General features: G+C 39.7%; 1 protein-coding gene across 1 annotated transcript in view; it reads left to right on the forward strand.

Annotated features, from left to right (window-relative positions):
* Positions 1-7,663: 7,663 nt before the first annotated feature.
* The window catches only part of LOC124616059 (TIMELESS-interacting protein), a 63,103-nt gene continuing 43,108 nt past the window's right edge, over positions 7,664-27,658 (forward strand). The window contains exon 1 of the mRNA XM_047144293.1: positions 7,664-7,807. The gene's annotated coding sequence lies outside the window, so the exon portion shown is untranslated. The remainder of the gene's footprint in view (positions 7,808-27,658) is intronic.

Here is a 27,658-nt window from a genome sequence, read left to right on the forward strand (position 1 = left end):
CCTGCCTGAAGTCTACCAGTAACTTCTTTACCAGAATTTAATTACATTCTGGATCCTAGACAGAGATTAATAGTATATGGAGCGTTTTACCTGTAGTATTGTGGCAGCGAATTCTAAAGTTCACCTCTAAATCACTCTTATTATGAACCCAATATTATATTAGGAAGCAAAAGAAGTGTAACAACAGCTACATCCCTGAAGGCACTGCTCCAAGACCATCCATTATCCACTTAACTCAATAATCCACGAAGATGGCGGCTCGTATAGAAGTTTTAGTAAGTGGCTCCGTGAAAAACATGTATACTGCCGATATAAAGTGCATCTTATGCAGTGAAAGACTTTTTAATGGTTTCAGACTATGTTCAGCGAGTCAAAAATGGATTCATTCAAAATGCATCTCGAGTTCTGCCGCGGTAAGCGCAAAATGTGACTGTGGTGTAATTGGCCGTTGTTTGCGATCGATGTGCTTATCAAAACAAGATACTGTGCGAGAAGAAAACGTTGTTTCCACATTAGAACAGGATTTATAGTACGCTAAAGAGTACATACATAATTTGGAAACAGTGATTAGTGATCTCAAACAAAAACAAAAAGTGGAAAACGAGCCTTTTCTTAGGCCTAAAATAAACAGGCGTGTGAAACAAAGTGGAAATCGTTTCGAACTAAAAACAAGGAATAAATATGAGCTGCTAGACACGTATGAAGAGACGAACAACCAGGGACATAAGAGAAATGAATACACATCTCTAGGGCATACTCTGAAGAGTGAAGAAAACACTAAATTTTCGCAAAATGGTTCACGAAGTGAGAGTAAGGGCGATGTTTACATTTTTTCAGCTAGCCACGGAAGAGGCTTAGCAGGTAAAATGGCCACTATGCAAAATAAACGAAAAGTAAGCCTGGGGCTCCTCTACGAGAAGTGCTAAAAAACTGTGAAACATCAGTAACAAAAGGTTCGAAATGTGTCATTATTGGAGGAGGTAACGACGTTTATAGAAACGAAAGTGTCAATGCAACAAGGGCTCTACGTGAAACCTTAGGGAAAACTACACATTCAGATGTATATGTTGTAAGCATTCCACAAAGACACGACTTGATGGAAGCTTCATGCGTAAATAAAGAAATTATTCGAACAAATAGAAAATTTAGAAAGATCTGTAGCAGTTTCGCCAATGTAACATTTATTGATGCAACAAGCTCTCAGAGAGATCATTTTACAAAGCATGGGTTGCACAGAAACAATTTTGGTAAAACAATTCTGTGCAAAGAAATATTAGAAAAAATTGACAAACCACAAGAACAGATACATCCACCCATAACACTGCCAGTGAAGGAAGAAGAGGAAGAGTCACCACTTTGCCCTATAAAGGAAAAATCAGTGTTATTACCAGCAGAAGAACCAGTGTTGTCACCTCCAGAAGAAGAAGTTGTGACACCACCAGCTGAAGAAGAAGCACCACCTTCAGAGATCCTGCAGCCAAGATATGGGAGAGGAGAGAGAAGAAAGAAACAGCTAAAGGACCAGGATTTTGTATACAATGAAGCCAGCAGCAGCCGACCAATTCACAAGAGGCAACCACCTGCGAGAAGTCAGGATTTTTGTTGGCCCCAGATCAGCAACAGCACACCATAACAGACATGGGGATCAACAATCTGACAAGCACACCACTCGTAGGTAATGTAAAAAATATAAACTGTGATTCAAAGTCAAACTGTATCCAGATAAACAAAAAGGGAGATAATATGCTGACATTACTTCAAGTTAATATTTGTTGTATTAGAAATAAGATGTTAGAATTGGAACATTTCTGTAAGATTAAGAATGTTGATGTAATATGTGTATGTGAGCATTGGTTAGTTGCAAATGAGGTAGATATGTTTGTACCTCAAGGATACGTCACTGCAGACATAATGTGCAGAAAGCAGAGGCGAAATGGAGGGGCTGGGATCTTTATCAGAGATAATTTCAACTTTACAAAAATAGATGTATCATCTTACTGTACAGAGTTAGATGCAGAATTTAGTTGTATAAAAATGACTGATGAAAATCTAATAATTGTAAGCCTATACAGATCTCCCAATGGCAACATTGATACATTTTTTGAAAGATTTGAACTACTGGTTAGAAAAATACTAATGCATAAAACAAAGATTGCCATATGTGGTGATCTTAATATAGAAATGGTTAACACAAGTAATGAGCCCTCAAGAACTTTTCTTAATTTATTAAGGTCCCTTAATCTGTACTGTACCATCCAGTGTCCAACACGTAAAAATTCATGCATAGACAATATTATTGTGAATTTTCCCCGTGGCAGCTACACTGTTAGCCTTGCAAATGGGTGCTTTGCAGACCACGACCCATTGCTTCTCAATCTCTTTAGTAAGCAACCAAATTCCACTAGTGTGCACAATATGACATGGGTAAGAAGACAAAAAGAAGAATACATTATGTCATTTATTCGTATACTAGAGGATGCAAGTTGGGACTTTGTCTATAAGTGTTCATCTGAGAAGTCTGATGTTGAAACTACCTTTGAAAACTTCCTTAAAAATTATACAGAATTATGGTATTCATGCTCACCACTAATTAAAACCAACTCTTCTGGAACATATAAAAATAAAAAGCTGGAATGGTACACAGACGAACTGGTCCAGATAAGAAAAAACATGCTCGTACTATACGCAGCATATAAAAATGCATGTAAACAAAGATCAGAGCAGGAGGGCATCTTTTATGCAGCATACCAAAAATGTAAAAAATTCTACAAACTTAAGCTGATACAGACAAAAAAGGCTGCTTATGAAGGGTACATAGAAGGTGCAACAAACAAGTGCAAGGCAGCATGGCAGATTGTAGCACAAGAAAATCCCACACGTCACACACATGAAACTCAGCTCACTCCAAGGGAACTAAATGACTACTTCATTAGCTCAATTAAAGAAATTGAAAGTAAGATAGAAAAAACAGATACATCTGCAAGCGATTTACTTAATGCCCTTCCACCAGTAGATCATGTCTTTAACTGGTATAGTATCACACCTGCTCAGATTAAAAGAACAGTCACAAAATTTTCAAATTCTAAAAGTATGGACTGCTACTGGCTCTCCAATTACATAGTAAAAAAAACTGTAGACTCGATCGCTAAACCATTGGCATTCATATTTAATAAATGTTTACAGTCAGGAGTGTTTCCCGACTCCCTCAAAATTTCCAAAGTTATTCCAGTGTTTAAAAAGGGTGACAAACATCTTCCTAAAAGTTATCGCCCAATCTCAATTGTGCCAATATTTTCTAAAGTATTTGAGTCACTTATGTACACTCAATTAAGTAGCTATTTTGAGACACACAACCTTTTGAGCAATAGTCAGTTCGGATTCCGACAGGGCAGAAATACCACTGCGGCCATCCTGGAAATTGTTGACCAGACATTAACAGCCTTTGAAGACCAGAATATGGTGTCACTGGTCTTGTGTGATCTGAGCAAAGCTTTTGACTGCATTCCCTTTGGCACCCTGGTTGCAAAACTAGAATTTTATGGTGTATGTAACCCAGCATTAGCAGTAATAGAGTCATATCTTCATAATAGAAGACAGTTTGTCTCAGTTAAAAATAATTACTCCCCTGTAGCAGCAGTTAGTACTGGTGTACCACAGGGCTCGGTTCTGGGACCCTTCTTCTTCATCATAGCCATCAATGACCTACCTCATCACATAAATAGTACTACCATATGCCATGCAGATGACACAACCCTCCTCACCTCACTTCAGAACATCTCAGCTTTGGACAATAACACACAGGAATCACTCAAATCAGCCATCCACTGGTTCACATCCAATAAATTACTGTGTAACTCAGAGAAAACACAACAGCTTCTCTTAGGGTTACCCAAAACCATAGAAAACAAAACTGTAAAACTATTAGGAATGCATATTGATTCCAAACTTAATTGGGAAGAACACGTAAATCAGGTTTGCAAAAAGCTTTCAAGAGTCTCCTATCTCCTTTGGAAACTTAGGGACATGATTAGCATGAACTTTCTGAGAACAATGTACTGTGGACTCTTCCAGTCACATATTACATATGGCCTTCTCATATGGGGGCACAGCTCTCACAGTAACAAAATTTTGTTGATGCAGAAAAGAATGCTGCGCATAATGTGTAAAGTCGGTCCCACGGAGCACTGTCGTCCTCTCTTTATAAGGCTAAGACTGTTGACCATTGTAAACTTGTATATTTATATCTGTGTGTTACACATTAAAAACAATGGTATGGAAGGTGTTGTCAGGGAAGAAATTCATAACTACAACACTAGAAGGAAGGCAGATTATGATATACCAAGACACAGACTAACAAAAAGTAGTAACTCACACAAAGTGAATACCTTAAAAATATTCAACAAACTACCGCAATCTGCTCGGGACATGCCCACAAAAATTCTTAAACAAAATTTGTACAATTGGTTATCTGACAATCCATTTTATTCTATGCAAGAATATTATGATCTGAGTAGCACAGAGATAAACCTGTAATTGCATAATTAACTTAATTAACTACTATATATACTATTACAAAATATTTCATATCTAATACCTTTGTATTTCAACTGTGTTAGGTAACTACTTTATTTGCCAGTGTTATGATGTGTTACGTAACTACTGTGTTTGCTACTACAATGTAACTCATTTTTGGTACCTTTGTATGTATCTGAAACAAGAATATGTATTAAGCATTGTAGTCACCTGCTTAAGGTTTATGTTATTTGTAAGTTACTCATATGCTAATTATATCTATGCCTTATATATAGTGTCTGGAATATTAATATTATTTTATGTACTGACGAAGCCTATTTCATCTTGCATGATCAATGGCTAATAAAGAATCTTGAATCTTGAATCTTAATCTGACTGCCCTCTCCTTGAGAACAAACAGGACCTATTTTGTTTTGCTAGCTGTACAACTCTCATTTGTTTGACATAGAACAGTACTGAGTGGAAGTACGTTAGCAATCCCTTGCACCAGATCGAATAGATATGGTAACTTTGCTTAGCTCTTTACAGTAAACAGTGCTTAACGATTTTCAAATCATGTACTGTTTCCCAGTTAGCTATGGGGTCAACCACCCGTAATTTCTCTGTTAAATAGTAAGAAGTATCAGCTTTCTTCTCCCTGTCGCTGTATTCTCTACTTTTAATTTTCCACAAGCATGTCAGACTCTAGTACATTACGAAAAATTCGGCAATGAACTGTATAAAAAAATGATGAGCATCTGTCATTTTAAAATTCACTCCACATGCACAGACGAGAAGCACCTGACTGAACAAACGATGATTCAAACACGTTTTAGTGCCACATTTACAGGGCGATCTCCTGTCCACATGCTCCAACTTGTCTGTGCAGATGCCATTTGAACCCATAGATTTTAGCACTTTCGCTCAAAAGTTTCCCCACATCTTATGTTCACACGCAACAATCTTTCTGTGCATAAGTGATGTGCGCAGACATTTGTGTAGACAGATCGTTGCGTGTGGATGAGTCTTTAGAATGTGCTCCAGGTTCTACATCTACATTTATACTCCGAAAGCCATCCAACGGTGTGTGGCGGAGGGCACTTTACATGCCACTGTCATTATCTCCCTTTCTTGTTCCAGAACGACTGTCTGAAAGCCTCTGTGCGCGCTCGAATCTCTCTAATTTTACATTCGTGGTCTCCTCGGGAGTATAAGTAGGGGGAAGCAATATATTCGATACCTCATCCAGAAACGCACCCTCTCGAAATCTGGACAGCGAGCTACACCACGATGCTTATCCATGTCCTCGATTAGCCATCCCTGGAGTTACCCTGCAACTGTACAACTGGCTCTTGTTTTTGTGGAAAATTGTAGGTGTTCGATGACGACTTGGATACATTTTCCACTGAGTGTTCTTTCACAATAATAACAGAATAGAGTTGATGCCTACACTTGATGTAAATAAGAACATAAGTTTAAGACGCAATTTTCATTTAAGCACATTTTAACTGAAAGAGTAAGCTCTGATAAAGAAGACTTACACAATTGTTTATGATATTGCTGGTTACGTAAGAAAAAACGTAATGCGTAATGCATACCAGCTCGGTTATTTCCAAGAATGATTGCCTATCGATATCGAGGGGTCCAAACGATACGTATCGAGTGTGCGATCGTAAATCGGTCATACGACTCCGCTGGTGGTCGTTCTGATCAATTATTTGTGACCTTCATTTTCGTCTGTTTTGCATCGTTCCCTTAGTTGCTCTAAATTACATAGCTCCGCGAATTATTCGTGAGTTGCTAGGGAAACCCAGACGATTTATGTCGTTAGTGAGTGGATGTCTGGTGTTTCATCGGCGGTTTCTCTCACATGGAAGAATCTAATTCCATGTTTATCCAATGTGCAAAATTGTTCGACTTCTTGTCGCAAATATGGAGAACTACCAGACGAGAAAAGAAGGGACTGTGTAGACTGTGGTGGTGCAAGGTGTGTAAAACTTCGTAAGAACAGTTTCGATGCTGAAATACCGTTACACTTTCATTGCGGGCAGTGCAGAAAACGAATGAGTTTTAGGAAGAATACATGGTTCCACTCATCCAAATTATCCATCCAGAACACCGTAATGGACTTTCACATGACGAAAATACCGACGACGTGTAAGGTAAGTCGTCTCCTTTGCAGTGACAAGTATTTTCGTAACGCTTTTCTTTTGTCGTTACAGTAGTGACCCACGTAAACACACTTATAACGCCCGCCACCAGAGTCGCATCATCGATTTACGATCGCACGCTCGACTTGTATCGTTTGGATCCCTCGACTTCGATAGGCAGTCATTCTTGGAAATTACCACTGGCTCTATTTATTGCCTTATTATAATTATTGTTTGATGTGATTGAATGCATACATTTTCGCTAACGAATAAATGTCGACATTTCCTATGTTGTTAAACTTCTCAGCATTTTAGTACACAATACTGACGGAGAACACACATGTATGTGGCCATTAATAAAGGCTATCGTTGTTAGTTTCTCAATTCTGTTGTTATGCTCCTGCTTTTTGTGTCACGGACGGTATCTCATAAACTCAAAATCAACGTCCGATACCGGACTTACCACGGAGGGGCTTAATATAGTATGAATATAATCTGACGTGACGGTGACTTAATGTGAATCGATCGTAATAATTTCAGTCTACATACAAATTTACGAATGGATGCCCTAAAATGCATGTATGGAAACGGCGAAATGTTAGCTTCCTGTATTTTACAATCTTTATCATTTGAGATGACTATGTTGTATGTGTGCTAGAAGCAACAATAAATTTTCGAAAGAGATAGAAAGTGATCTCTGATTCTCTGAAGAACTTTGCAACATTGTGCAAATATCTTCTTAGTTGCGTGTGACAAGTGGTATCAGTTTGTGGATATAAAGAAGTTTTCTCGAAAAAAGATGCCTGGAGAACCAAATCGGGAACCTGAAGCGTGTGATACATGTGATTTGCAAACTAATGAGGAAGTTAGGGAACTGACACTGACTGATAAACTAAACAAGAAACTTTTGATGTCTTTGCTGGAACGAATGAATACGGGGAACCAGTTTGAACGTTTCATTGATAATAAGGACACCGAAAATGGGAACGAAGAAGATTTCGCATAGGGATTTTGGGTACTGATACAGTGCCTGCCAGTATAGAGTGAAAGCTTGTAATTGTCGTTAACTATATTGCTTATCTTTGACACTAGTTTCGCGCGCTTTTTCTACAACAAACAAATTACGACGGACTACTGTGTTACAGGTAAACCTAATACTGTTTTATGTGCGAAGTAAATTGAATGAGTGGAAAGTTGATAGTATTTGGCCATAAATGAGCATATTTGAAGAGCAGTCGTCCTTTACGTACAATGATCTGATAAAAACATTTGTTCACAAACACGGTTAAAATCTGTACATATAAAATTTATACCATTCGGTTAAAAGAAATTTGTTACTGAAAAAACATGCTATTAATAGGTATTTGCATACAAAAGCCTAAAGATGTGTTGTAATTACGTTGACTCTTTTTCGCTCAAGTTAAAACTGCAAAACGATTATTTTATTTTTGTTTGTTATAACCCTCTGAAGCAGTTATGACCCATTTGTTTCATAATGATCACACAGGTTGTGAAAATCTGCTGCTTGTAACCTTCTGATACCGATAATTGATAAATTTTCACTTAAGATATCTGCACGCATCACAGTACGGCAAGTCTGGTAAATTTCTTGCAACAACCGTGACAAACAAGCACTCCCAGTGGACTGCAAGAGTCTCCCAGTCTGCTTGCAGGTCCATTTATTGTAGGAACTCTGATTATCTAGATGTGGGCTTGTGTTCTCACACTGGAGATTCAGTAGTGGAGCATTTTTACCTGTTTCTCCCGTAGAAACTAGATGCCTCATCTGTTTCATTTCTCTCCTCATTACCAGATTCACTGGAGCCAAGGCCTTATTCTGAAGCAGTTTCATGTTCACTTCTGTGAGAAGGATCATTTTACTCTTCAATATCATTTACATCACTAGCTTTATCTTCTTCTAACAATTTCCATACAGAATTTTGGACAAATCACTGAGATACATTAATTATAGCTCAGAACCATAGTATAAGTGACAATAAATGAAAACTCCGCTTAAAAATAAGATGATTAAGTTGATACATAAATTTTGACCATATAGAAATGTGTTCCGAGGAAGTGGATCAATTTACAATGCGTGCAGTGTGTCTGCAGGTGGTTGTCAAATGTGAAAAAAAGTATGTAGAACCACCAAAAATACAATGACCAACAGAGAAAATAGGAGGGGTTTACAGTTTCTTTGGTGTCAAAAAGATCCCACAAGTGTGAGATTTAAGATGATGTTGTAATTTATATGTAGGGTAAAGAATGACTCCCAAGTTTGTTTTGTTGCAGGTACTGTTGTTAGTTGCCTAACAGTAAAAAATGAGTTGCCCCAAACAGTGGAACATATTCCACATTTATCATGCGTGGATGATATTAAATAGTGTGTCTCACAATGGTAGTAGGCTATATTTGAGATGTTCGTCTGTTTGCTTTAATCTAGCTTATTTACATGAGAATGGCTAATGAATGTGCATCTGCAGTCTACTATTGGGAGATTCCATGGTGACATTAGATTTTGAAATCAGTGTTTCATTGGTGACTCGTTATCAATCTATAAACCCGTATTTTCTTTTGTAAATCATCGTTATAAATTGTTGTTCAGGCAAAGATCTTGAAGTGTTATTTAAGCAGGGAAGAGCATTAAAATTAAAGGGCAAGAATGTAATTTATGTTGTGATTTATGTTACAAATTTGGGACATCCTATTCCTAATGTGCATTTTAAGTAAAAAGCGTCATCAAACTATAAGGGGTATGGATCTGGTTTTTAACACAGAATATGCACAGTAGGTTGGCCTTTAAATGACAGAGTTACAGATTTCTACTTCTTGTTGGAAAAACTTTTTTCCTGCAAGCAGAGAAATGAAAGTATGACATTATGTGTCAAATAAGATAAACTTAACATTAACGTTTCTTTTTTCAAACACCATGAAAATTTGTAAGAGAATGACATCTGGGAAAATGAATTGAAAATTCAATTAAAAGTCAGAGAAATGAAAATATCCTCTTGAATTGATATCAAGTGGATTAATTTTCTGTAAAATTTCATCACATTTTACAGGTCATTTCTGATAGTGACCAGCACACTCAATTGCACTGATTGTACATGCTTCTCCAGCATTGAATTTACTGCCATATTGTACTTTTTACCAGACTCCAATTTTCACATTTTCTATAGTTTCTTCAGTTTGATGATCTGCAGCAGCAAAATTCTTTGGAAACAGCAGATATGTTTGTAGTAGTTCTTTCTTGTAGTGAAAACTGTGAATGCTTTTGTGTTTGGTACTGGTGGTGCTGAAGAAACTATTTGAGCCAGCTTAAGTTTCATATTGATTCCTTGAATTTCATCGATAGACACATGAAAATCCTGCATAGTTGCAGTACTTGCAGCTACCTGAGCGAAAGTTGATGCATCACCTAATATTAATTTTCACTTTTTTACTGCATTCCCCACTAGCCATTCTGCAACTGCACCAATTCCATCTATGGCTCCTTTACTGTGGGGTGTAGCCAATAAGTTCCAGGAGATTTCCACATTATGAAATGATTGAAATTGAGGTACAATAGCAGTAATGTATTGGTTTTAAAATTGTGAGGCAGGTCCATCTGACCACATTGAAACGACCTTCACATTTTCAGGTATGTGAGCAACTGCAGAACTTGAGCCATGGCTTTATCCAGAGCACTATGTGACTTATACAGTGACAAAATTGCTTTAGTAGGCTGCTGATATCGCATCTTATGTTACCAATGTTTTCTAACTGTCTCGCTATTTGTAGCTCGTTCTTTCTTCAACTGTCCTTACTTATCTTGACTCTACGGTAGAAACTTTTGTTTCTGCTTCTGCTGGCTTTTTCGAGCTTCTGCCAGCTGCATCTTCTTAAATTCTTCATATTTTCCTTTACTCTGTAACTTTTGCCTTCACCTACTCTGTCTTTATGCTGCTGCTAAGGGCACCATTTTCTTCTAATCTTAAAATAATACAACTGTGACTCAGATTACGTGACTCACATTACACATTCAATTTTCTATTTTTACAGTATTGGTTGAAATTGGGAAACTTTTAGTACTGTTAGTGGTTACACAGTCACACTGATGAGTAAATTACTGAACAAGATAAAGTTATGTCTAATATTTTTCTTGGTAAAAAAGAAACTTAATTACATGAAAGTGACTCATTTTACATGAAAGTTTATGCTGTTATATTATTTACCCCAACCTATAATTTACCTACTTCAGTTTTATACTCTTTATGCAGTACATTAGGGTATGTAACAGTAATATAAAAATAATGATGTGCTAATTCTTACCTGTCAATTAGTTGAAATGAAGGTCCAAAATCTCCAATAATTCACACTGTCATCACATTAAAAACGTATTGCATTATAATAAAGGCTACAAATTATGAAGGGAAAGCAATAATGGGCCACAAACTATTGTTGCCATTCAGTAAAAAGTCCAGCCTTTTCAAAAAATATATAAAAAGCACCAAATTTTAAACTTTTAATATCATAAGTGTGTTCTTCTTTACATGGAATATCCCTATTTCATTGTTTAACACTGTCTGTTGCTACAAATGTTTGGTTATTTTGAGCCATAATATTGAAAACTACTAACTATCCTGTTTGGCAGTAAGAGTTAGCCACTCCCCTCTTTCTCTCCTGCCCCTTTGCTGTATGTTTCGTAGTTAACGCGTATTGTGTATGCATAAAATGCACCGAAGGAATTGTCAAAAAGTTCCTCAGTTTTCCCCTATGTTGTTGTATGTAGTGTTTTAATGAGACCTACATGTAAAGAAAAGTATAATTAACATGGAGTGAATGATGGTCATAGATTTCAGAGTGATATAGGCAATTGTCACCATAATCAAGATTTTGTATTCATATTCTTTGGTTTCGCCAATTGTCATCTGTATATTCACCTTCCAACCTAAACTCAACTATGAGCCGCACTACAGTACTGAAGAACATTTCCTGGAAACCACTGTCAAACATGTCTGGATCAGTATTCATGTGTAATCACTGATCACTTGGATGGTGTTAATCCATCATTTCACGTCTAGTGTTTCATCTGAAACACCATAGTACCTCTGTCTGTAATCTGTTTTACACCTGTACCTGTACTCTGTGAACCACCGTGAGGTGCCTGGTAGAGGATATGTCTCATTGTACCAGTTATTAGGGTTTCTTCCCATTCTAGGCACATGTGGAGCACAGGAAGAATGATTGATGAAAGCTCTGTGTGTGCAGTAACCATACTAATCTTATCTTCATAATCCCTATGTGAGCGATATGTACGGAGCTGTACTGTATTCCTAGAGTCATCATTTAAAGCCAGATCTTAAAACTTTGTTAACAGACTTTCTTGGGATAGTTGACGACTGTCTTCAAGAGTCTGTCAGTGCAGTTCTTTCAGTATTTCTGTGAGTATTCCACATATCAGATATATCTGTGACCATTCGTGCTGCCCTTTTCTGTATACCTCCAATATCCCCTGTTAGTTCTATTTGGTGCGGGTCCCACACACTTGAGCGATATTCTAGAACCGGTAGCATGAGTGACTTGTAAGCAATCTCCTTCATAGATTGATTGCACTTTTCCAGTATTGTATCAGTGAACGGAAGGCTATGGCCTGCTTTACTGAAGCTACATGATACTCCATTTCGTATCCCTACGAAGTGTGACACCTAGCTAGGTATTTGTATGAGTTGGCTGATTCCAGCAGTGATTAATTGACATCTTTGAACCACTTCGAAATCTTATCAGGATGTGGCTGAATAGTTATGCACTTCTTTCAGGCAGGACTTCATTGTAGATAACTGCATCATCTGCAAAAAGCCTGGGATTACTGTTAATGTTGTCTTCAAGGTCATTGATATTCAACATGAACAGTGAGGGCCACACACACTTCCTTGGGGCACCACAAAAGTTATTTGTATACCTGACACTTACTCTCCATCCAAGGTAACATGCTGCGATCTCCGTACCAAAAAGTCCTGAATGCAGTCACAAATTTCACGTGATACCCCATATGGTTGTACTTTTGACAATAAGCGTAAGTGTAATACTGAGTCAGATGCATTTGGGAACTTACTGCATCTTTCCGAATGTCTTGATCCAAAGCTTTCATTATGCCATTTGAGAAAAGTGAGTGTTGGGTTTCACATGAGCAATGTTTCTGGAATCCATGCTGGTTGGCATTGAGGAGATCATTCTGTTCAGGATACCTCATTATGTTTGAGCTCAGATTATGTTCTAAGATTCTAAATCAAAAAGATGGCAAGGCTACTGGATGGTATTTTTGTAGATTACTTCTACTATCCTTCTTGTAGACAGGTGTGACTTTTGCCACCCCCCCCCCCCTTTTTTTTTTTTTTTTTTTTTTTTTTTTTTTTTTTTTTTTTTTTTTTTTTTTTTTAGTACGGGGCACTGTTATTTGTTCGAGGGATCCAAAATAGATTACAGATAGAAGAGGGTCTAACTCAGCTGCAAATTCAGTATAGAATCTGACAGGGAGTCCATCACACCTGGAGCTTTGTTCAGTTTTAACGATTTCAGCTGTTTTCTAGCACCACTGATACTAGCACTTATTTAATTCATCTTTTCAGGTTTAAATTCGGCAATTCTCCTGTGTGTCCCTTTGTAAAGGAACATTTGAAAATTGAGTTCAGCATTTCAGCTTTTGGTTTGTTATGCTCAGTTTCAGTTCCTTTCTCATTCTTTGTGGACTGGACACTAACTTTGATGTCACTAACTACCTTTACCTATGATCAGAATTTCTTTGGGTTTTGTGAAACGTTATTTGACAGTATTCTTCTACAGTAGGGTCATTCCACACCAAGTGGTCTAAAACTGAAAAAAGTTCCCACCATCATGGTCTCCAATTTTCGTCAAATTTTAACTGTAGCTTTAGTCAAGTGTTGAAGTAAGTTTCCCAAGATTTCAGGCCTCTAGCTGCAATAGCTGCTGATCTAGACCCCCTTGTCTGAAGTGTACTTAGTCCGTGTGCATGCAACATAAAAAAAATGTCATATTTGGAGTCTAATAAAATCGAAACTAATTCATAAGAATGGTTAGTAAGATGCGACCCTGTACAGTTTTTTTTGCTGATTCCAACGAAATTATGTATAACATTACTCATGCAAACCCCGGTCAAATAACTCGACTCAAAGTATACTTCAAAATTTGTCGTGACACAACGCGACAAATTTTGACCAATATTAAGACTGCAATGATTTCCTTGCAGTTGAAGATATGGACTTGAACTTTTGGCCAAGCTTCATGCTTGTGCTAGACATAATGCAGCCGGATTTGCAATGATCCAGGCCATATGGTCGCCCTGCAGTATCTCTTCAAATTAGGCAGTGTCAGCACAAACGGTAAAATTTACCAAAGTTTCAAGCCAATTACTAAAAAATAGTTGGCCTGAATCTGCTTGTGAATAGTATCACCTAAAAGAGAAACTCTTGCTCTACAAGACTGACATTTGTTTTTTTTGCAACGCGACCATTAAGTACTCATTAACTCACATCAAAGTTGTTATATTTTGTATGCGCGATGCACTAATTTTTCTTCATTTCTAGGAATTTGAATCTTAATAGTCGCTTAGAATTACTGATATAATTGGATATTTCATTCGTGTTTTATTCAGTGATTGGCCAGTGAGAGATGTCAGAAGTTAATGAAGAAGAAGAATCGTTGGCCCCCTGTTCAATTGGAAAAGATGCTGCTGCATCGAAGTGCCATGTTATCTTCTATGCTAAGAAGACTGGATTCAAAGCGTTTAGTGATTTCACAGAATGTGACCAGAAATTGCTTGTTTCGCGTTCAGAAGCCAAACTTGACGAAAATTCCATCATTTGCTTCCACCATGAAGCCCTCTTCCTACATGAATATCAAGCGATGCAAAAGAAATGTTGCAATCCATTCAAGAAGAGGAATCACAATGTAAAAGCTGGACTTAGACTGCTTGATAATGAAACAGCTGCCAAACTTTGCCTGTTAAAGAAAAAAGAAGTGATTGATATAAAACCTGGTCAGAAGCTTTGCCCTCGCTGCATGTCGGCACTGAACCAAAAGCTAGAAGATTCATCATCACTATCAACCCAATCTGAACAAGATTTCACAACGGATGAAACTGAACCAGCCATCAACAAAAGTTTATCATTTATTGGTGCTTCACCATTGAAAAGAAGACAACTAAGTAAAAGAGATAAGCAAAGCTATGCAAAAAGAAAGATCTTGGATGCACAAAGTTTAATTGGGAATCAAATTGCTGCTGCTGTAGGAATCAATTACGATGAACAGCCAAGTTCAAGTAAAAGTCGCCCATGCAATAATTGTGCAGATCTTGATAATCTTATAGAAGAGTTGAAAGAAAAATGTAAAGTGTCAAATCGTAGGACAAAAGTTCAAATATTGACCTTGGTTCCAAGAAGCTGGACAATTAAAGATACGACAACAGCATTTAATGTATCAGAAAGAATGGTAAAGCAAGCGAGAAAACTGAAGAATGAGCAAGGTGTTCTAGCTTTTCCAGCAAATCGGCAAGGAAGGAAGCTTTCAGATGAAGTTGTCCAGAAAGTACATGACTTTTTTCAAGATGACGAATTCAGCAGACTTTGTCCAGGGAAGAAAGACTGTGTGCCTGTGAGAATTTCAGGAACAAAGGTGTACAAGCAAAAGCGGTTGTTGCTTTGCAATTTGAAGGAAATGTACGTGTCTTATCAGAAGCAAAATGGACCAGAAATTGGCTTCTCAAAGTTTTGCGAGCTTAGACCAAAATGGTGTGTTACAGTTGGCTCTGCTGGAATGCACTCAGTTTGTGTCTGTACAATACACCAAAATGTCAAGCTTATGCTCACTGGTGCATCAATCAATGAAGACTACAAGGAAATTCTTAGCAAAGCTGTTTGCAGCTTGGAAAACAAGGATTGTATGCTTCATCGTTGTGAAAACTGCCCTGGTCCAGAAGGTGTAGAAGCAGTTATTGCAACATATTTTGAAGATAATGACCCTGAAGAACTGATTGAGTACAAACAATGGATTCATACCGACAGGGATACTTTAGAAACAAAGCAGCTTTCAACAGAAGAGTATGTTGAAGATATTGCAGCAAAAATTTGGAACCTGTCTTGTCATCACTACATTGCCAAGCATCAAAGCCAGCACCTGAAAGCTCTCAAAACTGATTTGAAAGAAGGCGAATTCATAATACTAATGGATTTTGCTGAAAACTATTCATTTATTGTTCAAGATGCAGTGCAAGGCTTTCACTGGGAAAACAGTCAAGCAACAGTTCATCCATTTGTAGTCTACTACTGTGAAAACGAAGAGGTGCAATGTGTGAATCTTTGTGTTATTAGTGACTGCCTTCGACACAATACGATTACTGTCCATGTTTACATTGGAAAAGTAATCAATTACCTGAAGATGCAATTTTCCAAAATAAGCCACATCCACTACTTCAGTGATGGTTCAGCTGCACAATATAAGAATTTCAAGAATTTTCTCAACTTATGCTATCACAAAGAAGATTTTGAAATAACAGCAGAATGGAATTTCTTTGGAACAAGCCATGGAAAGTCGCCTTGTGATGGCATTGGAGGCACAACAAAACGGTTGGCAGCAAGAGCAAGTTTGCAACGTCCATATGAAAACCAGATTCTAACACCCAAAGATCTTTTCAACTTCTGCAATGATAATATCAATGGAATCAAATTCTTTTTCATCAGCAAAGAGGAAGTTGAAGAAGAAAAAGCTTCTCAAGAAGAAAGATTCCTGCAAGGGCACACTCTAGCTGGCACAAGAGAAAACCACCATTTTTTGCCCATTGATATGACGACAATTAAGGTCAGTAGAGTTTCTAATGATGCGACATCTTTTTTGGCCAAAATTAGTGCTGCTGAAGTAGTAGTTCAAGTCATGGATCTTCAGCCTGGGCAGTATGTTGCTTGCATTTATGAAAAGAAATGGTGGATTGGAAACATCGTTGAAATCTCAGTCGAACAGAAAGATGCTTTCATAAGCTTTATGCATCCTCATGGTCCTGCAAGTTCATTTTATTGGCCCTTAAGACGTGATACTTGCTGGATTCCAGAACAACTTATCATTGGTGTTATTCCAGCTCCATCAGTGACATCATCTGGTCGGCAATACAGTTTTCCTGAAAGCATTCTCTTGCAAATCAACGATGCTTCCAGAATGATGAAGTAACTGAGGAAGACAGGCTTGGGAACCTGCATAAAGAAACCCACAATCAGGCTTGGGATCCTGTGGTAAAGACACCCTGTAATCAGGCTTGGGAACCTGCAGTAAAGATACCCACCCGTGGCTGTTACTGCATGGCTATCGGGCGTGGCCCCTATGGCGATGGGGATGCTGGTTTTATTGTGATAACCAGTAATGGCTCAGCCATCATGGACCAACGCAGGGCACTGCGCACACAAAATATAAGATACTTTGACCTGAGTAAATAAGCACTTAATGGAAGCGTTGCAAAAGAAAAATATATCCATCTTGTAGAGCAAGAGTTTCTCTTTCAGATGATACTATTCACAATTAAATCCAGGCTGACTATTTTGTAGTAATGGGCTTTGAACTTTGGTAAATAAAGCCATTTGCGCTGACACTGCCAAATTTGAAGAGATTTTGCAAGGCGACTATAAAGCCTGGGTAGTTGGAAATCCAGCTGTATTATGTCCAGCACAAAGATAAGACTTGGTAAAAAGTTCAAGTCCATATCTTTATCTGCAAGGAAATTATTGCAGTCTGAATATTGGTCAAAATTTGTCGCATTAAGTCACGACAGAATTAGGGGTACACTTTGAGTCGACTTGTTTGACCGGATTTTGCATCAGTAATCTTATAATTAATTTCGTTTGAATCAGCACAAAAAACTGTACAGGGTCTCATCTTACTAACCATTCTTATGAATTGGTTTCAATTTTATGAGACCCCAAAAATGGCATTTTGTCTGATGTCGCGCGCATGCGAACTTACTACCCTTCAGACAAGGGGGTGTAGATCAGCAAGTATTGCAGCTAGAGGCTTGAAATCTTGAGAAACTTAATTTAGCACTTGACTAGTGCTACAGATAAAATTTGAAGAAAATTGGAGACATGATGGTGGGAAGGTTTAGACCACTTGGCATGGAATGACCCAGTAGTCATTGAAGGCATCACACATTGACAGCCAAAAGTGTTTCATTCAACATCTATTTATAGCCCTACGCTTTGTTTTACATCTATTATGCAGCAATCTTTGTAGTTTCTGTAGAAGTTTCTTTGCAGTGACGACATACCATGGAAGGTCCCTCCCATTATTAACTGTTCTGCTGGATACATATCTATCCAGTGTGTGGTCAGTTATTCTTTTAATCTTGAGACATAGTTCCCCTATATGCTCCTGCCCTGTGCTGAAAGTTTCAAGCTCCTCATTGAGTTATGACATCATTGATTTTTTTTTTTTTTTTTTTTTTTTATCTAGCTTATTGAACATATAATAATGTATGGAAAGTTCTGGTTGAGAATTGCGACTCACTGAAAGGCAGAGGCACTATGCTGTTGGTAGGTACACAAACAAAAGGTACAGAGCTATACTAGCCTTCGGAATGAACTTCCTTTTTTAAGCTTGTAGGAAAAACATGTACACACCTGTCTCCCTACATTGTGCTCAGTCGACTACCAGTTCTTTCCAGGCACACAGTGAGTGTACTGAGGTGAGGTGAAGGGTGCAGGTTGGGGCAGGGTGAGTGATGGAGATAGGTGGGAGGCAGAAAAGAGGTTGGGGGAAGTGTCTAGTGGCTTGTGGGAGAGTGGGGAGCATTCTGTGGGCTAGCTAGGGATGCTGGTAGAGGGGGCACGTGGCAGTTGGTTGGGCATGCAATCTCACAGATGAGTGCGTGAGATCAGCACACATCTAACTGACACGAATTGGGGGGGGGGGGGGGGGTAGTGGGGCGCCCACACACACACACACACACACACACACACACACACACACACATTCACTAGTGGATTAGTGAATGAGTAGACAGCGATTTACCTTAAGTGTAGGCCAGGAAAGGTTATGGGATTGAAGGATGTGCTGTAAAGATAGCTCCCATCTGTGCAGCTGAGAAAAGCTGGTGGTGGTGTGGGGAGGACCCAGATGAGATGGGTTGTGAAGCAGTCATTGAAATCTCGCATGTTGTGCTCTGCTGCATGTGTTGCCACTGGGTGGTCCATCTTGTTTTTGCCAACAGTTTGGTGGTGCCTATTCATTCTCGTTTGCAGTTTGTTTGTTGTCATATCAATGTAAATCACTGTGCAGTGGCTGCAGCAGAGCTGGTATATAACATGGCTGCTTTCACAGGTGGCCCGGCTTCCCGTGCCATATCCCCCCCCCCCACACACACACACCTGATCCTCGCATCCATCCCAAGAACCAACCGCAAAGAAGTGCCCCCTTTGTCACCCAATACCTTCCAGGACTGTAATGACTGAACCACTTCCTTTGTCAGGGCTTTCATTATCTATCATCATGCCCTGAAATTAGGGAAGTCCTAAGATAACTTCCATCACCTCCCAAAGTGGTGTTCCAGTGCCCACCCAATTTACACAACATCCTAGTCCATCCCTTTGCCACTCCCACCCACAGTTATCTGCCACAGGGATCATACCTGTGTGGAAGACCCAGATGCTAGACCTGGACAATCCACCCACCCAGCACCACCTCCTCCAGTCCCATCACAGGCTTATCTTGCCCCATCAGAGGCAGGGCCACCTATGAAAGCAGTCATGTTATATATCAGCTCTACTGCAACCACTGCACACCCTTTTACATTGGTATGACAATCAACCTGCCAACTATAATGAATAGCCACTGCCAAACTGTTGCAAAAAACAAGGTGTACCACGCAGTGGCACAACGTGCAGCAGAGCACAATATGCAAGATCTCAATGGGTGCTTCACAACTCATGTCATCTGGATCCTGCCCACCAGCACCACCAGCTTTTGTGTGTGTGTGTGTGTGTGTGTGTGTGTGTGTGTGTGTGTGTGTGTGTGTGTGTGTGTGTATGTGTGTGTGTGTGTACACAATGTCCCGAGTCCCAATAGCACCCCCCCCCCCCCCTCCCAATTCGTGTCAGCTAGTTGTGTGCTGCTATCTCACGCCCTCATCTGTGAGATCGCGTGCCCAACCATCTGCCACCTGCCACCTCTACCAGCATCTCTAGCTAGCCCACAGACAGCTTCCTACTCTCTCACAAGCTTCCAGATGCTTCCCCCTCCCAACCCCCTCCCTCACCCCACCCCGGGCCAGGAAAGAGCTGGAAGTCGACTGAGCACAGTGAAGGGAGACAGGCGTGTGTGTGGGTGGGTGGGTGGGCGCGCGCGCGCATGTTTTTCCTACAAGCTTGAATAGGGAAGTTCATTCCGAAAGCTAGTAAAGCTCTGTACCTTTTCTTTGTATACCTGTTGACGACACAGCACTACTGCCTTACTGAAATTGTGTATATTTTTCTGCTTGTTTTAGTTGTTCTTTGTACTTTGGTAATCATTTTTACCACAGCTGCATCATGATCACTGTTACCAGTCTCGATGTGGAAATTCTCGGAGAGGTCATGTCTATTTGTTGCAATTAGATCCAATATATTTTCATCTTGAATGGGTTTCCTTACAGCCATTTTCCTAGTGGAAACCTCCATTTTTCCAATGTGGATGATTTAAGTCACCAACAACAATCACATTATGATCATAGAACATATATACAAGTGAATTGGGTTTTTTCCCAAAGTTTTCGATTACATCATGAAATGATTATTTTATGCCCACACAATCTCACGAGCAGCTTTAATTTCTGTCTCTGTGGATTTGAGTTTCTCGTCTACTGTGACAAATACACCACCTCTATTTCCCAATTGCCTGTCCTTTCCATTTACACTCAAATTTTATCCAAAGATCTCACTGCTATCAGTTTCAGGTTTCAACCGGCTTTCTGTACCTGATATTAGGTGAGAGTTGCTGTTTTTCAGGAGTGCTTCAAACTCTGGGACTTTGTTGCAAATGCTTTGGTGGTTTACCATTAGGATGTTACTACTCTCACGCGTGGGATGCATTTCTTTCGATCTTACACTGATACTACCGTGTTTCCTACAGTTGTCATTATCTAGATTGGGTGGAGAGTTGCCTATTTAAAAATTCTTGTGTGTACCGCCCACACAGGTACGTGAGTAGGAGCCTCTGGCAATGTAGTGCACACCTGACCCAGCTAGGGGGACCGTACAGTTCTCAACCCTAAGGTGCAGGTCCAGGAAGTCACAGCCTAGCCTGGCACAGAACCCCCAAAGTCTCTGGTTCAGTCCTTCCACTCAAGTCAGAACCAAAAGCCCACAATCAATTATGGGGACAATACTGCAAACTGTGAGCTTCATTGAAATTCCATGTGCAAGGCTGGTCTTCTCTGCCAGTCTCTGGAATGACCCAAATATGACCTCAGATCCCAGGTGATGCATTGTTTGCCCCAACGTGCACTACAATCTACAATTGGTTACACCGTGTTCCTTCAGTGGCTGCTGGAATAGTGTCATCAACATGTTGAAGGAGAAGCCCATGCATACACAGTGAGTGCATCTGGCGTCCTTTCCTGCCCCCTGCTGCCATTTCTCTAAGAAGCACCATCATTCACTGTATGTTGGAGCTGCCGATAATTAACAGACCCCGACCCATTTGCATTTGCCTCCTCTTGACACCAGACAGAACACATTTCCCCAAAAAATGCTTTGCCAACAAAGCATGTCTTGTATGGCTAACATTGTTTCACTGCTTTCTTCCCATGCCATTTATAAAAGAGGATATTAATATTTGCAGTCAGTCAAAATATTTCATTACAAAAATTCAACCTTTTCCATTTCTTCCCATTGAACTTTTTCTGATGTCAACCTACCTACTGCAATCTGCAAGGCCTCTCAGTATAGTTTTGTAGTCTACAAATTTTGTTTTTCAACTAATAATTTGTGGTTCTTTAACATGCAGATGACACCACTACAGCACTCAAAAGTTTCTTAAGACAGTTTGAATCTACCGACCAATGAGAGCCCTCAGTTTAGATTTAAGAGAACCATTTTATGTAGCTCTCATCTGCTATGTTCTTGTTCATATATAATTGTAGCGAAACATGTAGTTAGTATGTGTAGTAAAATAAATTTAGTAGACAATCTCACAAAAAACATCTTACCTCTCACGACTGAGTCATGTTCAACCACATCGGCAAAAGCAGGATGTTTTGCTGTTGCACGACAATGCACGGCCACATGTCAGTCAAAAAACCATGGAAGCGATCACAAAACTTGGATGGACAACATTGAAACACCCGCCTTACAGTCCTGACCTGGCTCCATGTGACTATCATCTCTTTGGGAAACTGAAAGACTCTCTTCGTAGAACAAGGTTTGAAGATGATGACTCCCTTGTGCACACTGCCAAACAGTGGATCCAACAGGTTGTTCCAGAATTTTACTGTGCGGGTATATAGGCTCTGGCTCCAAGATGGCATAAGGCAGTTGAGAGAGATGAAAATTATGTGGAGAAATGAAAATATTGTTCCTAAAGGATGTATCTACACACTGTAAAACTTTCAAACATGTAGAATAAAAGATGGGTTTTAAGAAAAATACTGTGCATTTCTCTTGGAGTGACCCTCGTATTTCTGATTAGATGGTAAGCTGAGATGATACAGCATTTGAATCTTCCCCCTTTGTGCCCACAAGGAGGCTCAATCTCCAGGGTCCTTACCACGGTACGTGAAAGAGTTAAATGGTACACTTTTAATTGGATTCCTATCCAGAAATTATAGCAAAACACGTAGTTAGTATGTGTAGTAAAATAAATTTAGTAGACAATCTCACTAAAAACATCTTACCTCTCTATCTGCTCAATCTTCCTTTTCACAACGCTTTTCATCCCCTTCCTGGATCCAGAGGAGTGGCTCCCTCCGTGTACATCTCCCTCCATGTCAGTCATATTTTTCACGAACAACAAGCTCCCACATAAACGAGATAATGGCCAACCAATCTGTTTTGTTTGACAGTGTGCAGGCAACAATAATATGTGGTACGGGTATACAACAGACACTTGTAATGAAGTTTCAAATGCATTGTGTCTTGCCACCACAGCTTTTATTTGCCTTCCTGAAAAAACTCGTTAGAAGCAGCAGTAAATGGACTTATCACGATTTGAACCAATTTCAATTGAGGAGTTACTGCACTTTGAACCAAAAGTCAAATTTTGCACCTGATTTAAACGGTTAAAAATATAATTTTTAATGAAAACAACACCATAGCTTGATATAGCATACCTTGTAAAGTAGAAATTTGCTTCAAACTAATTTTTGACTGCAAGTGGACTTACTGCATTTTGATATGTTACTCCTCATATATATGTTTAATTTGTTTCCATGATATTTCTTCAGTTGTACATGGAAGTTAATGTTAATCAAAGTTGATAATTTGATTGGGAGTTGGTAAAGCCAACAAAAGTGAATGCCAAGTAAAGGTTGTGGTAATAAATTGACCTGTAGCATAGCCTTATGCAGGGACAATTCTAGAAGTCAGTAAAGGGGGGATGGGGGCTAAGGGGGGAAGGGGTTTGTGTGAATGGAATATCACGTAACACAAGGAGAGTTGGGGTCCGCCTCTGTCTAATTGGTAAAATTTGGTTTTGCTTAAAGTAGTTTCTGGTAACTGTTTGGGAGTTCAGGGTAAAAAAATTTTTTTAATAAATAATAAGACGCCCATTTTAAGTTAAATGATATTTATTGGTTTAGATAGTAAGCTATTTGCTGCTCTTATTCTGTTGTTAAAATGTGTTTGAAATACATTGCAACCTATATTGCTACATAATTATTTAAAAAAAATGAATAAATCTGTTGGAGTAATATATTTGCTGATTTCTGAAGTCATTTTTTCCAGTGCAATATGATGCTCCATTGGGGGGGGGGGGGGTGACTATAGCCCACTGCCCCCCCCCCCCCCTCTCCTTGCCACCGCCCCTGGCCTTATATTTACTTTTGCACCATATTTAAATGCACATTACCATTTTTAACATAGTTTTTGTCATAAAAAAATAAAACTTCATGATAAATTTAGAAAACACATATCAAATAATGGAGAAGTCTCCAACGAGTATTTTGATGCATGCTACGTACATATACATAAGCTATGAAAAATACAATGGGGGTATGCATCTTGTTGTGATTTCTTTTTATTACTCTGTTGGTTGCATTATTAGCTGTAGCTGGTAGCAATTAATTGACATTGGTGGGCATCCTGTAACTTGTTCTAACCATTTTTGTGAAGTGAGGTTTTTGATAATAGTAGTGCAAGTTCTGTTTTTTGTTGTTGTGAAGTTCGTTCTAGCTCTGAAGGTCAAGGAAAAGTTTAGATTTCAAATTGTTAGTTGTTGTTTCAAGGTACTGTGGACTCCATTCTAGCTGTATAGGTCAAGTGAAGTTGTCAATAACAGCATTTGGAGCGAGTTGTGGTTTTGGGGTGTGTAGTTTATCCTAGCTGTATAGGTCAAGTAAACTTTTCAATGCCGATGTTTTGCAGATTTGCTTTAATTTCTTATTTGACTTGAGTATGCATTTGATATCGGTAATGTCATTTATTCTGTGTCTCCCCACCCAATTCCCACGATTGATCCATTAGTTTCATTTTCTTCTTTGAATTATTTTGCTTAAATAATGCATAATGAGATTGTTTCATGTCTTTTTATTGTTTGATGACATGGTCACCACGTTGAGTAAGTGTGAAATGGGTCAGGTGTCCACTACACATCAGAGGTTGGTGATTGTATTGGGGGCACTCAAGGAGTTTTTAGATGAGGGAACTCCATCTAATCCAGGTAATGACAGCTGTAGGAGACCCGTGAGTATAAGTGAAAGATCCAAAAGAATGCCTCTCCACAAATAGGCGAGGGTATTAAAATCCTAGTAGTTAGCTGCTGAAAGCATTTACAATGAAGTGCCAGAGTTTGAAGTGCCCCTGAAAAGCAGTGATGATCACATAATACTAAACACAGAAAGCTGGTTGAAACCTGAAATTGATTGTAGTGAGATTTTTGGGGGAAATCTAAGTGTGTATGGAAAGGATAGACTAACGGGAAATGAAGTAATGTATTTATTGCAGTGGACAACGAACTCAAATCCACGATATAGAAATTGAAGCTGCATGCGAGATTGTGTAGACCAGACTCAACAGTCGTGGGCATAAAACAGTAAGTGGATCCTTACAACACCCTACAGATCCACGATATAACTGAAAAATTTAGAGGAAACATCGGTTCGCGTATATGGAAGTCCCTCATCATGCGGTAATCATCGATGGAGACTTAAATTGGACAAAAATCAATTGGGAAAATTGGGTTTTGTTATTGGTGGCCATGACAAGACATCCTGTAAAACTTTACTAAATGCCTTCTCTTAGAACAGACAGCTTGGAACATCACTCATGATGAAAAAATATTAGATCTGATTGCAATGAATAGACTTGACCTCTTTGAGGAAGTCCACATCAAAATTGGTACTAGTAACCATGAAACGCATGTAACCTCAATTATTGTTCAAGTACAGAGGACAAGTAAAACAGTAGAAAGATACAAATGTTCAGTAAACTAAATGAAAAAGCAGTAGCGTCATATATCAATGAGGAACTAGAAACTTTCAGCACAGGAAAGGAGTGTGTAGAGGAACTATGAATAAATCTGGTGTCAGAGGACCCAGAAGTTGAGCACCAGATGGTATGGACCTGGATACCCACTACGGGTCTCTGTGCTCCAGCACGTGTGTGCACTCCGAGCCTTGCCATGCAAGTGTACCACATGAAGTCCGCGGCCAGTCGCGTTTCCAGCGGTCATGTATTTAGGTGCTACCCCAACACTCTAGTACTCGCCATAGTTCGCGTGTGCATCTCAGCTGTACTGTGTTCCAGTTCCGTGTGTTGAGATACATCCTGTCATTGTTTGGAGTGTTTCTGGGTTGTTGTCTCGCTGTATTTATCAGCTCAGTTCTTGATTTCTTGCCTCGTGTTGTGTCCTGGTCGGTTGTAGCGTCTGTCGTCTCCTACTTGTTCGTCTCTCCTGTGTGTCATCGTTAGCCGATACCGACAGTGGCTCCTCCACCTGACGGCTTCACGTTTCCATTCTCTGCCGCACACTGCTCGCCGGTGGCTCACAGCTTTAAAGTCGGCGACAAGGTAAAAGATTCGATAGCAGGAGGCTAAGTTGGTCTGTCTCCTGGAGCAAGAGCAGCAGCTCATGCAGCAGCAGTGCCAGTTTAGACGTCTTACAGCAGTCCTTGCAGTTGCTGACGGACAAAGTCACGGCACGGGATGCCCTACTGCACCAGCTCCCGGTCGTCCCGGATTCTGACACGTCCCCACGTCCACTGCCATTTCCACCCTTTAACAATCCTAAGGAAGACTGGGAAACAAACTTTCATCATCTGAAACATCATTTCACAGCATGAATGACTCCCTACAGTGGTCGTTATTCTTGTCCTGGGCATCACGTTCTTTCTGCTCTGCAAGTTGGCACTATTGTCAGATCCTGTGGCAGATGTGTGTAATGCGGACCAACTGCTATTCCCAGCAATACCATGTCATGGCGTCTTGGCTTGAGTTCCACCAGTACCATAAACAGTCCAGTCAGTCATACCATTCTTTGGTTACAGAAAACCATATGCCGACTTGTTGATTTGTGATGTTGTCATTCAACTAGCACCCTATGCAGAAGTCCGCACAGCTCTGTTGAAACTTGTAACCCCTCACTGGAAGACATTCTGTGCATAACCCACTCCTTTGAAATCGCCCAAGTGGCGAGCGAGCGTTTCATGGCAAAGTCACAGGTGGCAGCAATAGAGTTCTCCTCGCGGGTGCCTCCCTCGTGCTGTCGACGTGGTACAAACCACACACAGCAATGTTGTCGAGACTCCTGTCCGACATCTCTGTGGCTTCGGAGCTGCCGGTCGCCCGTCATTGGTGGTCGCGTGGGTCACTTCCATCTTGCCCCGCAGTGCTTTTCCACCACTCTCGTGCAGACTGTCCCCATCACTGTAAGACGTGCATGCTTTGTCAGAAAGATGGCCATCTCCAATCTGTCTGTTGCAGCCGCTCAACCCGCTCGCTCCTGCCGCTCACCCTCGAAGCATCAGGATACCGTGCGCACCCTGCAATCAGTCGTGCCACTGGACATCCCATTGATGCGGAAGTTGTTCATCACACTTCGCATTTTTAATGTGGATGTTCGTTTTCCAGGTTGATATGGAGACCATCGTCTCCTTGATCAATCTGGCGTAGTATACACACCTAGGTTCCCCAGTGCTTTCTCCTCTTGGCAACTGGTCACATACGGTGACAGTTCTGTCACCCTCCATGGGCAGCTCTCTGTCCTCTTCCTCTTCGTCGTCATCATTGTCCTCTTCATATATAAAATAGCCTCACTGCCATTGACAGTGTTACTTATGCTGCATTCTTGAAAGTTTTAACGATAATGTCTTCTCTCACTCTATACCATGACCGTTTTATCCATTGACACACTTGTTTGATTGTAGATTGTTTTAAAGCTCCCTTTGGCAAGAATTCATGTTGGCTTTCATCCATTTGTTTCATTTGTTTCTCATATACACTTTAAATGGTTTATTTACCAAGACATCAAGAGGTTGCTTTTGTGAAGTAAGTACCCCAAGAATAAAAGCAAGCTCTATATTTCCTTGTCTTAATTTCTCTTTCACAGAATTTTTCAAAAGACTACTAAACTGATCTAGCACAAGAAGAGAACTCTTCTTCAGTAAAGCACCTTTCCTTCTCCTCCACGCTGTTAATCCGTAATTTCATACCAACCTCGTCCATCCAACCCTTGACATGTATGTGAACACCACCACTTGGCGGTATTTCAAAAGGCTTTTTCATGTCCACTTGTTTTATAGTTGCAGTTTTAGCAAGTTTCATGGCAACAGTTCT

This window comes from Schistocerca americana, chromosome 5, assembly GCF_021461395.2.
Source record: "Schistocerca americana isolate TAMUIC-IGC-003095 chromosome 5, iqSchAmer2.1, whole genome shotgun sequence".
Lineage (NCBI taxonomy): Eukaryota > Metazoa > Arthropoda > Insecta > Orthoptera > Acrididae > Schistocerca > Schistocerca americana.